The 13,928-nt window shown below is 44.4% G+C and overlaps 1 long non-coding RNA gene across 1 annotated transcript; it reads right to left on the bottom strand.

Moving 5' to 3' along the window:
* Positions 1-7,323: 7,323 nt before the first annotated feature.
* Positions 7,324-13,775, bottom strand: LOC109281255 (uncharacterized). The gene is made up of 2 exons (XR_002087846.2): positions 13,323-13,775; positions 7,324-8,585 (listed from the first exon to the last, which is right to left on the bottom strand). It is a non-coding gene; the product is annotated as an uncharacterized LOC109281255 (long non-coding RNA).
* Between the last annotated feature and the right edge of the window lie 153 nt (positions 13,776-13,928).

The raw sequence follows: 13,928 nt of genomic DNA, 5'->3' as shown, positions 1-13,928 counted from the left end.
AAACCTATGTTTTGTCTTGCAATTAGTGTTTGCTTGAAGCATCAACAGTGATAATAGCTTTTTTCCTAAAATCCAGTGATGCCCGGGTCCTGTAGCCCTGGCAGTAGGGGGCAGGGCTAGAAACAGGAGAGGGGGCGGGGTTGCAGATTTTGAATGCAGGGCACCAGTAGGGCTGGGAGGGTGGCTGGCACTGACAGGGCTAGGGGGTTGTGGATGGGGAGTAAGGGGCACCTGGGAGGTGGGGGGCTGCAGGTTGGGAGTGAGGGGTCATGCTGAGGAAAAGTTTGGGAAGCACTAATTAGTTCAAGTTTTTGTTCAAATTGCATTTCACTTTCATCTTTGGCAGCTGGAAATTGTGAATTGGACAAGGGCTAGATTTTTAAGAGTTCATGTCAGTCTGCATCAATTTATGTGCAGGAAAGATACAGATCGGTTAATGGTGACTTTTGGTCATCTTGGGTCCATCACTGTAGAGACAATGTGCAAGTACACAAATACATTGAAATGCATTGTGGGTATACTAAACATTTGGCAGCCGTATCCTGTAAATTGGAAGAATAAATTGCTCTTTGGGCAATGGGGCCTGGTTATTAGATTAAGAAGTGGAGAATATTGGTTTAACAGCAAGGATACTGTTTAGGCTAGCTAGTGTAAGTTTATGGAGTTGTTGAGTTTTTTGACAAACTGGAAAATATTTTGCATGTGCTCTGTTGCACGCCTGATGAACTGGTGTTTAGCTGATATTTGATGATAATGCATGTGGCTAATTTGTACAATTACTTATAGCAGTGACAGTTAATCCTGACTCTCTCACCAGTGAGCATTCGGCATTCACTGAAGGAGCCCATGCAACGTGTACATCCCTAAATACATCGCAGCAAGCATATTCCAGTTCAAAGAAAAGGCTCCAGTAAGTTAATGTTAAAAGTGATTAAACCTTGCTAGTGCTTACTGATAGCAGGAGACATGTACCCAAAAGTATGCACTAAGATACATTTTGATAATGTTCTTTCCATGCCACAGATGCAAACTTGAGCCACGTGTGGCTCAGACATAGTCTGAGCATCACTCTTCTGTGGGCACCCCTTTGTTTTTGAGTGCTAGTCTTCCCCACAAGTTCCTGCCAGGTTGTTTTTCATTATTGGTGTCTCTTTGACCCTCAGACTAAGCTGGCTTCCATACGCCTATTATATTCTTCCTCTTTTGCTATGAATAGAAACTCCATTCATTCTCTAGCCCATTTGATTATTTCAGTACTAGTTCCAAGAGAAGAGACAGCAGTTAAATACAAGCTCTTACAGCAGGGGTTTTGAACCTTTTTCAATCAGTGTACCCGCAGCGGCCAAATGTGGAGTGGCGGGGAGGAAGGGCATGGCTGGACATGGAGCGGTGGCAGCCACCACGTGTGTTTTCCCCCACCTCCTGTGTCTGGTTGAGCAGGTGGCGCCTGCATGGCAGTGTGGGATAGTGTGTAGCAGCACTCTGTCCCCACCCACCTACACATACCCCCTAGAGTCTTTCTCAAGTACCCCTGGGAGTAGGTGTACCCCCAACTGACAACCCCTTCCTTACAGGCTAGTGTGGCAAGTTCATGCCCTAGATAGAGGCAGATCAGATGAAACTTCAGGCTGCACATAATATATGGTCAACTTAAACATTTCTCATTGTGGGTGTTAATGACTAGATGCATACAGACATCTGGAGACCCCCAGGTCAAAAATGGTAAACTTTAGAGAAGCTTGGCTTATTCCATATTCAAGAGGAGTAAAAGAGGACTAAACCAGTGGGAGACACCTGGTTGGGCAGGTGTGCTGCTTTGACCCTGCCTGATCTGTTTTGCCTTCGGCTCCCCGTCTTGTACTTCCTACCCAATCTGCTGCTCTGCTTCTTGTTTCCTGCCCCATTTGCCTCTATGCTGCCTATCCCCTCCCTAGTCTGCCACATGTAGGCTTCCAATGCCACTTGTGGCATGTGTGCCACAGGTTGGCCACCCCTGAACTAAGCTGATCAACCCCAATAGATTTTGCACAGGAGTAGAGCACAGCTGGTTATACACATTAATAGCACTTGTCTAAAGAAGACTTCTTCGTGTAGATGTGGAAGCTAAGAAGGAACATTCAGGTATTGTAAAAGCCTTTTGTGACATCCCATCCTTGTCTTTAGCAGACTCTTGATGAATTCTAGGATTATCTTATCTCTACAAACTAATATGGCAAACTACATTGTGGCTAAGCCACTAAACAGCTGGTCCAAATGCCAGTGCTTAGCTCTAGCTTTAGCTCAAAGTAGGTCTGAAGACTTGGAAGCAAATAGCTGCAAATCTGATGTTCTTCAAATAAGCTTGACTGTTGCACCCCCTGCTGCTTAGTTTTATCCTCATTTTCAGCATTTTCAGGTACTTAGCAAAAGCGTAGGAATCCAGACTGAGCTGAACAATGACTTGTATCAAGAAGCAAACAGAAAATGGAGCATATTTGGTCGGGGCTAAAAGTGCCTTTCCAGAGATGTGACTTGCATTCTTCAAAAGGTTAGTGTTTTATATGTGAATCTTCTAACTTAGAGGAATTGTTTGTTCTCCAGCTTGTCTGTATGCTGTTTTTGAAGTCAGATGTTTAACAAATGTAAATCAAGGTAAACTTCATTTTAACAAATGTTTTTTTATGTTACAGATAGTTCTGAAGGTACTTGAAAAGTTCCCAATAACTGATGCTTATATACCTTGTGTTTTTAGTAGTAAAACCACAGTGAAAATGTCTGTCTGTCTGTCTGTCTGTCTGTCTGTCTGTCTGTCTGTCTGTCTGTCTGTCTGTCTGTCTGTCTGTCTGTCTGTCTGTCTGTCTGTCATTTACTTTACAACTAGACAAAATGGAAGAAAAAATAGGGTGAAACAAGACCCGTTATTTGCCTCCACAAAATGTAATGTAAAAAGTGTAACACAAAATCAGGACTATCTACACTAGAAGCATAATGTGATGAGGCTTGTAAACATTGCACAGGATAAAGGCAAGTAAAGACAACTTAGAGCAGCTGAACAAGAAAGACTGATCAGGACTAGTGACTGCCCAGTTCTAGCTGACCCCATTCCAGGGACCTGAAGGGCTACAGGCCAGGAAGTGAGTATCAATCTGAGCTGGGAATCCAGAAAGTTAGGAGTCCCTTGGATCTGTAGACTTGTTTCCTGGACAGGTCCTAGTAAAAAGAAGGCTTCCAGAGTGGGTCAACTTTGTATTCTAGACCAAGGAAATAGTGAAGCAGCTAGGACTGATAACAGTAGAGGCCTATGAGGAACACTAACAGTGTTAGGATCTGAGGGCACTGATGAACCAAAGTAGGAACTAGCCTGGGTATACAGAAAGAAAGCTGAGCACACACTATCAGGTTTTGCTTACAAAGCCAAGCAGTGATCCAGACTGGGTTAAGGTGGAACAGGGTCAGCCTAAATCTCCCTGTCAGTTCAACAGCCTCTTGTAGGGTTATTCATAAATGTATGTTCATGTACAGATAGTTGGAGCCTAGATCACAACAGTAGTGCCTAAGAATATTGTGCGCAGCCATCTTAAAAAGAACTGCAAGAATGTCCAGAGACTTGAGAGAGAACTACAAGGTATAATTGCCCTATAAAGGGACTGCATCAACTGCTCAGTAGACTGAGCAGAAGGGAGAACCTAACTCCCATTCTGCCATACATACATACATATGCTTCATAGTTTCCAAAGAAGTATTGGCATCTGCAAAAAGTATGTATTTTTTCATAAAGAGAAATTTCTATTGTCCCCTCACCGCCACCCCCACCCCAAAGCTCATGAGTGGAATTGTGCAATGTTTGAAAGCATGACTGATGATTATTACCAGTAAGATTTCTTTTTTGCCAGAGCTCTGAAGAGTGACATGGCAACTCATCTGATTTGGTATCAAGTGAACTTTAACAGTAACACTTACATAACATTACAGGTTTTCTCCCTATAATACGACCTGATGAGTGACTCTGTAGGTCTCTCAGCAGCGACTGTCAGGTGTACAGTGCCTTGGATCTTCCACTGGGTGTGATGTCTATGGCTTCTCTGTTGTCCAGCAGAGATTTTTTTAATTAATATATTTCATGTTCCAAGTCAAATTGGCCAAATCAGTTCCAAATCATATCAATTAAGCAGAACTGAATTGTTCCAAAACCGTTATTGATTGAGTTCTGCCTGCTCAATCATTCTAAACACCATGTATGGTGCTACAACTGGTGAGCATCCTCCATCCCAGGATTTCACCTTGGGACTTCAGGTACTCCCAAATCTATTGGCAGGCATCCTATGTGCAGGCCCAAGCCCAGAGGTCTTGGTATTCAGCTGCCCCCACTTGATCTTAGGCTACAAGAGGCTAAGCAGAAATGCACAGCTGTGTCTATTTCTTTTTTCCAGGTTCACTGCGTGCTCTCACACCTTCCCTTGTGTTAACTATTTTTTAGAACTTTTTCACACCACATTGTCCTATCCCCTGGCACTGTGCCAAGCATTCCTTATATGGTGCACCAATTCCCCTGGCACTATGCCAGGCACATTCTTTATAAGGAAACTTGTGCCTTGCTCACCTAGTGCACCAGTAAGCACTCACATTTCCTGGTGCCACAGAAGGTGCTCTATTCAATTTTATTGCGTAGTTCTGGGAAGTCCTGGACTATGGCTAAGAGCCTTAGCACAACTCAATGTGCCTGCTACAATGATAAAGGTATTAAAGTCTAGCTAAACATTAAGACTTGGTGTTAACATTTTCTGTGATGAAATAAAATTTGTTAGTTCCATACCAACAAAAATCTCAGTAACCTGATTCTGTCACTTCTAAACCTTATTACAAACCTTCTATCCTATTGTTATTTAGAGGACTTTGCATTTGATGCAAGTGGCTGCTGAAGGAGTAAGAGACCCCAATTTAATGATTCTTTATAGATCAGAAAACAAACTTTCACTAAGATGTCAAGCTACCATTTGTGTGCAGTCATAGCTCCATAGAAAATGAGGGTTGGGAGGGACCTGAGGAGGTCATCTAGTCCAACCCCCTGCTCAAAGCAGCGCCATCCCCACTTTGATCATCCCAGCCAAGGCTTTGTCTAGCCAGGTCTTAAAAACCTCCAAGAATGGAGATTCTACAACCTCTCTGGGTAACCTGTTCCAGTGCTTTACTACCTTCCTCATAAGAGTTTTTCCTAATATTTAATCTAAACTTCCCTTGCTGCAACTTGAGACCATTGCTCCTTGTTCTGTCATCTGCCACCACTGAGAACAGTCTAGCTCCGTCCTCTTTGAACATCCCCACCCACTTCAGGTACTTGAAAGTTGCTATTAAATCCCTTCTCCCAGGCTTCTCTTCTCCAGATTAAATAAACCCAGTTCCCTCAGCCTTGCCTCAAGAGTCATTTGCCCCAGCCCCCTAACCATTTTTGTTGCCTTGCGCTGGACTCTCTCCAATTTGTCCATATTGTTTCTGTGGTAGGGGGGGTTACTCTGGATGTGGCTTCACCAGTGCAGCATAGAGGGAAAGAATCAGTTCCCTCGATCTGCTGCAATGCTCCTAATAATGTAGCCCCGTATGCTGTTAGCCTTCTGTGCAACAAAGGCATACTGTTGGCTCAGCTTACTGCCCACTGCAAGTCCCAGGTCCTTTTCTACAGAGCTACTGTTTAGTCGGTTGATCCCCAGACTACATCAGTATATGATGTTCTGTCCTAAGTGCAGGACTTTGCACTTCTCTTTATTGAATCTCCTGGCCGCATCCAGACAAGTGCAGCTGTGCAGTATGTGGCACCGCAGACCCACCTGCAGCACCACATACCATGCATTCAGCTGTTCTTTACGCTGCAGGGAAGCAGTGCACAGGGCTTTTTGATATCCAGTGGTCAAAAAAACCCTCGGAGAAAAAAAGCGGAGCAGCGCACTCATAAGCAGTGCTCGCTGCTCAAAAGCGAAACCAGGCCTCCTGGAGCAGTGCTGCGCCTGCTGGCTAGGCTCCGCACAGCAGAATTGTTGCTGCTGCAACCCTAGGAGGCCCCCAGGAGCCCAGTGCTGGTTCCACCCTACCCTACTGCCCCCTGGGGTAACTCGCCATGCATCAGAGTGCCTGTGCCACGGGCCTCCCCCAGGGGCAACTAGCTGTGGTGCAAGGTGCAGCCGCTAGTTGTCTGCAGGGAACCAAATACCCACACCGCATATGGATGGATAAGATTTTTTTTGGTCCAATTCATTGAGGTCTCTCTAAATCAGGGACAGCCAATTATTTTGGGCAGAGGGCTGCTTACTGAATTTTGGCAAGCCATCGAAGGCCACATAACAGGCAGCCAGCGGTAGATAAATATTAATTTGCGGGGGGAGCGCAGAATGGATAGAATGGCCTGGCAGGCTGCATCAGGGCCCCGGGCCACACTTTGCCCACCCCTGCTCTAAATCCTAGCCCTACCCTCCAGCATATTGACTACTCCCCCCAGCAGATGGTTTCATCTGCGAACTTGCTGAGGGTGTACTCCATCCCATCTTCCAGGTCACTGATGAAAACATTGAACAAAACCGGCCCCAGGACCAACCCCTGGGGCACTTTACTTGACAGAGGCTGCCAACTAGAGATTGAACCATTGATTACTATCCTTTGAAGATCCATCCAGTTTTCTATCCACCTTACAGTGCGTTCATCCAATCTGTACTTCCTTAGCTTGCTTGCAAGAATGTTGTGGGAGACTGTATCAAAAGTCTTGCTAAAGTCAAGGTACACCACATCCACTGTTCTTCCCGTACCCATAGAGCCAGTCATCTCATCATAGAATGCAATCAAGTTGGTCAGGCAGGACTTTCCTTTTTCATGTCTTTAGGACAAGGTATTTAGCAGAATTTGCAGATTTAATTGGAAGCTGACAGGCTGTGCCATGAACACTTCTAGTATGGCCTCAAACTTGCAACCTCTGGGCCGTGAACTGATGCCTACACCACCCCAGCCCCTTGTTCCTCTAAAGCCAACAGAAGATACCTGAACCTTAGTCTTGTTCTTTCCTCAGTTAACTCTGATGTCCCTTCCTTAGCTAATGGGCTGGATCTAGCATATGAATGATGTAAGGCATTCCTTAGGCAAAACTCCCACTGACCTCAATAGGAGCTTTGTTAAGGTGTTGGGAATAAGAGTTCCTTGTTTCTACAAGTTGTTTTGCAGTGTTTCAAGTGTACACATGCAGTGTTTGTAAATGTTGATCCTTGATTAATACAAAGGCAGAGAAAGTTCCCCATTGTATGGAAAATTCAAATGAAAATAATCAAATTCATAAACTAGCGAAAATAGGAGCACTTGCAAAAAACATCATTTTGAAGACATTTTATACGCTATATTTGATAGTGCCTTTTCAGTGTATGGCTAGCAGGAAAGTGCATGCATTTTAATGGTGAGCATTCAGGCTTTATAATCAATTCAATATTTTAAACCTAAATTCACTTTGCAGTCATTGGTCACAGGCCAAGTTTTAGACAAATTTCTATTCTAAAGTTAGATTAAACTCTCTTGAATTTCAGGTTTGGGAAGATTTCAAACAGTGCCTTTTTTAAGGAGTGGCAGGTATGTGCTACTGCAAACTCCTATGTGCAGAAAAGTTTTGTTGAGTGTTAAGTCAATTAGAAAAATCACTGAATAGTATAAGGGCTCCATAAAATGGGAAGATAAAAATTAATGCTTTTTTAAAAAAAAAGACAAAATACAGGGATAAATTCACAGTAACACTGGATATTTTGCAGTGTCAAGTTGAATGGTTTGTTATATCAGAGGTGAGAGCCTCTAAAAGGAATAGTACTTCCTTTACCATGTACAAGTATAGCTGAATGATACAGATGAAAAAACACAGTGTTTCACAATCCAACTTGGAATTAGCAAGGGTGCTTTCTTATACGCATAATATGCAGTGTTTATGCAGTGCGCTGTGTTGTCCTTGTAACGTTTAAATTATTAATCATAACTCCACTAAACTACTAGGAGCAAAGAGAATCTTATAATTCAAGCAGAAAACTGCATCAAAAGACCATAGTTTTCTTTTTGGATCAGTCAGGCGCTACTTCTATGACTCTTGACAAAGACATGTAGCATCTCTCTGGCTTGCCTCTTCTAGGTATTGAGACCAAATTAATTTTCCTGTTTTGTTCTTTGAGAGCTTCAAATATATATTTTTTTTAAAAGTCAGTTGATGTATAGCTGAAAATTTGTTTTTACAAGTTACATAATTTGCATGTTCTTTTTCTGTTCACTTCATGCTTGAAAGAAATATGTGCTTTCTAACACTCCTTTAAACAATGGAACTTGTAGCAAAATATAACAATTTTGTAAAATATTGTAGCTATAACATTTTGTAGTATGATCTTGGCACAAGTAAATGTTTTAGGCTTAAATAGTAGTTGTATGGGAGACCACTAGAAAACTTAAGTGCTCCAAGAAGTAGTTACTACTTGGTTAGAGGAGTTCTTTCTACTCTACATTCTGGAACCAGTGTCTCTCCTAGTACTAAGGTCAAGAGGTTGCTGAAGATGTTCAGTTGAGTTCCTGATCATTTTGTGTCATCAAAGTTCCTGTGGCATTTGCTGCAAGGACAAAAATGATGCTGCTTTTTAAGTAGTTCAAGATATAACAGGGAAATTAACACATTTTCAAAATGCAAACAATAAACCCTTTTGAGAACTGCTTTAAGAAAAAGCAACTTTTAAACGTGCATACAAACACAAGCCTTAATAAAGTGCAGTAAATGGATATAAACTGAATATTTCCGATCTGTTTTAAAATAGGTGAGCTATATGTACAGCTGTTTATCAGCCATAAAAACTAGTAAGTTAAATTGGTTTCCATTTCTTTAGCGTATTACTTGTTCTGCAATGATTTTTGTCACCTTTTCTTGCCTGTTGGAAGTGTTATATAATGATCTGTGAAATCTGCCTTCCATAATAGCTTCTTCTAAAAGCTGCTGTTGATTTTAGATGACAGACTTATGTCATAAACTACATGTATCAACTTTTGTCTTACGTTTATCCATTAAACAGGGTTGTGTTAATGATTCTCATAGATCTGTCACAGCATGCATAGACTCTTGTCAACCTTTGCTTAAAACATCAGCACTCATTTACAGCAGTAGCAAAAGAAAACCAGGTTTAAAAAAAATAAATAAAATATACCCTAAAATCTATTTGGGTATATAAAATTAATTACTCAATGCATCACAAAGTAGAGGCCTGCTATCACATCTTACAGTGATGGCAGAAAACAGTGTTGAGCATCAGGAAATATATTATTTGAAGTAATGTCCTACCTGTCCCAAGAGGTATGAATAAAGAATAATGTCAACTGTGCATATTTGTCTGAAAGATTGACTTAATTTTGGCCAAACAGAAAACCCAACTTCCATAATAGTTAAACATTTGGCAAGTTACAATATTCTCAGCCCACAGCTGATTAGTACCACTGAAAAGATTACTGTACTCTACCCCCCTAATAAGTCACTTCCACATCTAACCTAAAAAAGGGGATTCATATATCTTTATTGCTAATTTTTTTCAAAGAGGATCCCCAGCATATGGTAAAGGATTGTCCTGGTAACACTTGTAGCTATCTTTAACTGTCTTGTTCAATCTGGTACCTATTCATCTGAGAAGCCAGTTTCTTCTATGTGCACCCGAACGTGTGCTGGGAAGGGAAGCCGTCTGGATGGGAAACACAGCCCCCCTCCTCAAAGCTGCCACCAGTCCCTCTGCATAAACCCCATGCAGCAGATGGACTGTGGGGGTGGCGGAGTCACCAAACAGCCATTCTTAGTGCAATGTTCCTCTCCAATACGGCCCGAGTAGTGTGTCAAAAGGATTCATTATTGCTTCTTACAGCAGCATTCGCTCCCCTTCTGTGCACTGTGACCCCCCAGCAGCAGGGTCAGAGCACAGCTGTGGCTGGGAAGCCAGTGGCAGCATGCTGTGGAGGAGGGTAAGAGGAGCCTGGAGAGAGGATCCTTCTGCCAGAGGAGAGAGTTTAATTTCAAGAGAGGATTTTGCTGAGTTAGACCACAGTTTTCCCTGCCTCTTTGGCCTCTGCCCTTCTTTCAGTCGGTAGCCTCTGCCACCCATCTTGAGATGCAGGAGACAGACTGACTCCATTCGAGCGGGTCTTGAGAAGCCTTTGACTTATCCTTAGCTGTTCACTAATTTATCATAAATAGCAATTTTGATTTTTAGCCAATAGTCTTTTTATTCCTGGTTAATATTGGTGGAGCAAGTTTAAAGAAAAAAACTTCTAGTTTTTACTAGAACTGAGTTAGCTTACAACAAATAACTTACTTGAACTCAGCCTGTGTTTTCTGCTCTTGGGATGTTTTTCAAAAAACCTCTATCTGCTCAAATTAGGCAAGAAAGGTTTTGGGGGAGGGTATTTTTTAGGTTTCTGCAGGTCTGTCAATTTAATCTGAACATTGGTTCACTGGGAATCTGGGTTGCTTCTCTCTGACTTGTCAGGTAAAACAGATTTCAGCAAGACTCCAAATGAATCTCTACAAATACTTGCATGTGCAATTCTGAAATGTGCTTTGTACAAAAAGTTTTGTGCCAATGTAACTTCATTGCATGAATGCTTGTGAAAAGCAAATATATGAGAGATTCAAGCAGGGCCAAAGAAAAGTTCTCTTAAATAGTCACATGATTTTATTTTTATGGCCTCCTTTTGCAACCTTTGCCCAACTGTTGCTTTAGCATAGGTGAAAAATGTACATCTTATTTGGCTGTTCTCACTGAAAAAAAGGGAAGAAAAAAATTGCTAATGCCTGTGGGCTGATATCTTTGCTGTTCACTACACTACAACAGTGGTTCTCAACCTCTGTAGACTCAAGGCACCTCTTAGACAATGCCACCCCTTACTTTTCACTCTGTTTTTGACTATGGAAAAATAAGAGCTCATAGTGGGTCAGAATGCTTCTAATGCTATGTACTCAACTATGAACCCTCTAGGGCTAGGGACAGACATTACACACAAACTGGCTTAAGCGATCAGAAATTGGTTTAAACCTGAAATAGAACAAATGTTCAATGCACATAAACCAGTTTGAAAATGGCTGAAACCGGTTTGAGATAGACCTGGTTGAATGTAGTATCAGACTTAACTGATTTGGTTCAAACCAGTTTATGCAATGTCTGCCCCAGATCCCTTCCCAGTTTAAGTTAAATCAGTCCTCCAGCATCCTGGCATGCTCTCTGTACTGGACGAGGCTGCTCTAGAGAGCTGGGCTGGCCCTTCCCCTCCACTCCCTGGCTGCAACTCTGGCAGAAACTGCTCCTACACCAGGGTCTGCCTGGCTTCCTTCTGCTCCACCCTCCCACTCCCTGCTGAAGCAGGGATTCCTCCTCCCTTCGGCCTTACACAGACAACTCTCAGCATTAGCTAGCAGACTACATGTTAGCTATGGTGTGTGATGTGGGAGACTGGACAACGGCAGAACTGTGTCAGCTTAGGGCTTTTTGGAGCTAATCAACAAGTAGCTGGTAATGTTCTTCCTTCCTTGCTTAGGAAAAGTTGTTGAAGAAGAGCTTGAACTTATGAGAGAAGTTTTTGTTTTCTTAGTTGGCAGATAAACACTGAGTTAGGGGTGATAAACACTGTGCTGGAAGCGCCGGTGGCAAACTGGAAGTGCTGCCAGCGCTTCTCAGGGGGGCACCTGCTGACGCTCCCTACTCCCCAACCGACAGGACTAATTTGGGGGGGGGGAATGTGGCCCCCTGTGTCTCCTATGGTCAATCCACCTCCAAATCGGTTCAAGCTTTGCAGGTTAGACTAACCTGCAAAGATTCAGTCAATTCAGGCTCAAAGTTTTTGAACGTCTAGCCCTAGCTCTGGTCTATTATGTGAAGCATGCCTGCACACCTAACCATGCTAACATTGCATGGAACCCTGTGGCTGTCCTGAAAGGATCCCGAGTCACCCAAGGGTGCTGTGACAGCTCAGTTGAGAACCATTATGCTAGAAGCTAATGCTATAGCAATGAAGTTTGGTGCCTGGGGCAAAGCCTGCAGTGCCAGCCTGCCCTCACCCCACACACATGCTTCCCTATGCTTGCCTGGGAGTGCACACAGTGGTGGGAGCCACTCTTCCCCCATCCCCACGCTTTTCCAAACAAGCCTCTTGCAGCTCCATCCCAAGCCCCGTCCCAGCTGGGCAGTGCCTGTTGGCACCCTTTTGCTTTGGCACCCAGGGTGGTCACCCTGTTGCCCCCCAACCCCACTTTTTTACAGCACTGATAGAAGCTTAAGGTGCACCTCACTTCTCCATTTTCCTGATATGAGAAGAGACTCGGTGGAAACACAGGAGTCTTGGGTAGAGGCACGATGTCTTAGACAAGGCAAGGTGGCAACTGTGATAAAATAATGACTATAAAAATGCTGCAGAAAGCAGTGTTGGGAGAAGCAGTGGTCAAATTTTGGATTTTTAAGTGAGAGGCAAGTGCCACTTTCCTACTTTTGTCCATTTGCCAGAAGGGTTTACAGCCCAATTTGCCGGCAGAAACAGACATCATCTGATGTCTCATTTGTGCCACCATAAGGGCAAGGAAAGACAAATCAGTAGGGCAACAAAACATGGTAATAGTAAAGCAGCAATGGTCTGTAGCAGATGTCTGACTGTTAGCTCTATGGTAGGAGCATACAGGCAGCCTGAGCTGCTTGTACTCTCCCACCATCCCAGCTAGGTGCTCTGGGGCCCTGAAACCCCTAGAGCAGCCTTTCTCAACCTGTGGATCATGTCCCAGAAGTGAGTCGCTAGAATATATGAAATAGTAGCGAACAAAATATGTGTAAAACCCTGGGTTTTCCTGTTCGGGCTGGCAGAGTGCCAGCCTACAAGGGGTTGCGCGGGGCCCCCCTGTGCCCCCTCCACACACACCCCTGCCCCATACACTGGGAGCTGGGGGCTGTGCGCTGGGAGTGATGGCCCGGGCAGGGTCGGGGGCTGTTTTCTACTTAAACTATTTACTGGACTGTCATTGACGTTTACAAATGGGTCCTGATACAAAAGAGGTTGAGAACCACTGCCCTAGAGCACCCACTTTCCCAGCTTAGGGGTACCCTGGGGAAGCTGGGTGCTCTTTCCTTAACAGCGGATAGACAAAGCCTTGGCTGGGATGATGTAGTTGGGGATGGTCCTGCTTTAAGCACTAGATGTGACCTCCTCAGGTCCCTTCCACCCTCATTTTCTATGGATCTATGACAGCCCCGTTCCCCACCCAGCCAGACCTGGGCAGGTGATGGCAGGAGTGCGTCTGACCAGGCTGGGAAAGAGGGGAAATCACATGTCCTTACCTGCAAGGGCCCAGGTGCGCTCCCCCACCCCCAATGAAGCACATCATAGACACCAACTTTCATTTTTGCTGGGAGCAGGGCGTGGGGGCACCCTAGGATGATGGAAAGTTTGGGGCAGACAAGGTGCTTTGGGTCAACCTGGCGTCCTCTAGGAGACCAACTCCTTGGAAAGATTGCTCTTCGGTAGCTTTGGGGCACAAACGCCCTTCTCCTGGCACAGGGCGGAACAGAAGCCAACACGCCACCCAGTCGGTGTAATAACGGAGACTTTTCCCATCTTGAACCATCGATGCTTTCCCCAGGGTCTGCCCAAGGGACTTTGCGCCCCAAAACTTGCCCAGCTGGTCTCATAAAAGGGATCGTTTTGGACCCAAGAGTTTTAGTTTTTAGTCTGCCTAATAACACAGACCGCCCCGCCCCGGAGACATCCAACCCCAGCGGGACGGGACCGGACCGGACGGGACCGGACCAGCCCGTCCCGCGGGAGTCAGCAGAGGTGGGCCCGCCACGTGCCCCGCCCCCTCCTCCAGGTTGGAACAGCGACTGCGCGCGTTGCCATTGGCCCATTTTGACTCGCGCCCCTCCCCCCAGCTTCCCGATTGGATC

Source organism: Alligator mississippiensis, chromosome 2 (genome assembly GCF_030867095.1).
Source record: "Alligator mississippiensis isolate rAllMis1 chromosome 2, rAllMis1, whole genome shotgun sequence".
Classification (NCBI taxonomy): Eukaryota; Metazoa; Chordata; order Crocodylia; family Alligatoridae; genus Alligator; species Alligator mississippiensis.
This window is presented reverse-complemented; position numbering and strand designations above follow the sequence as displayed.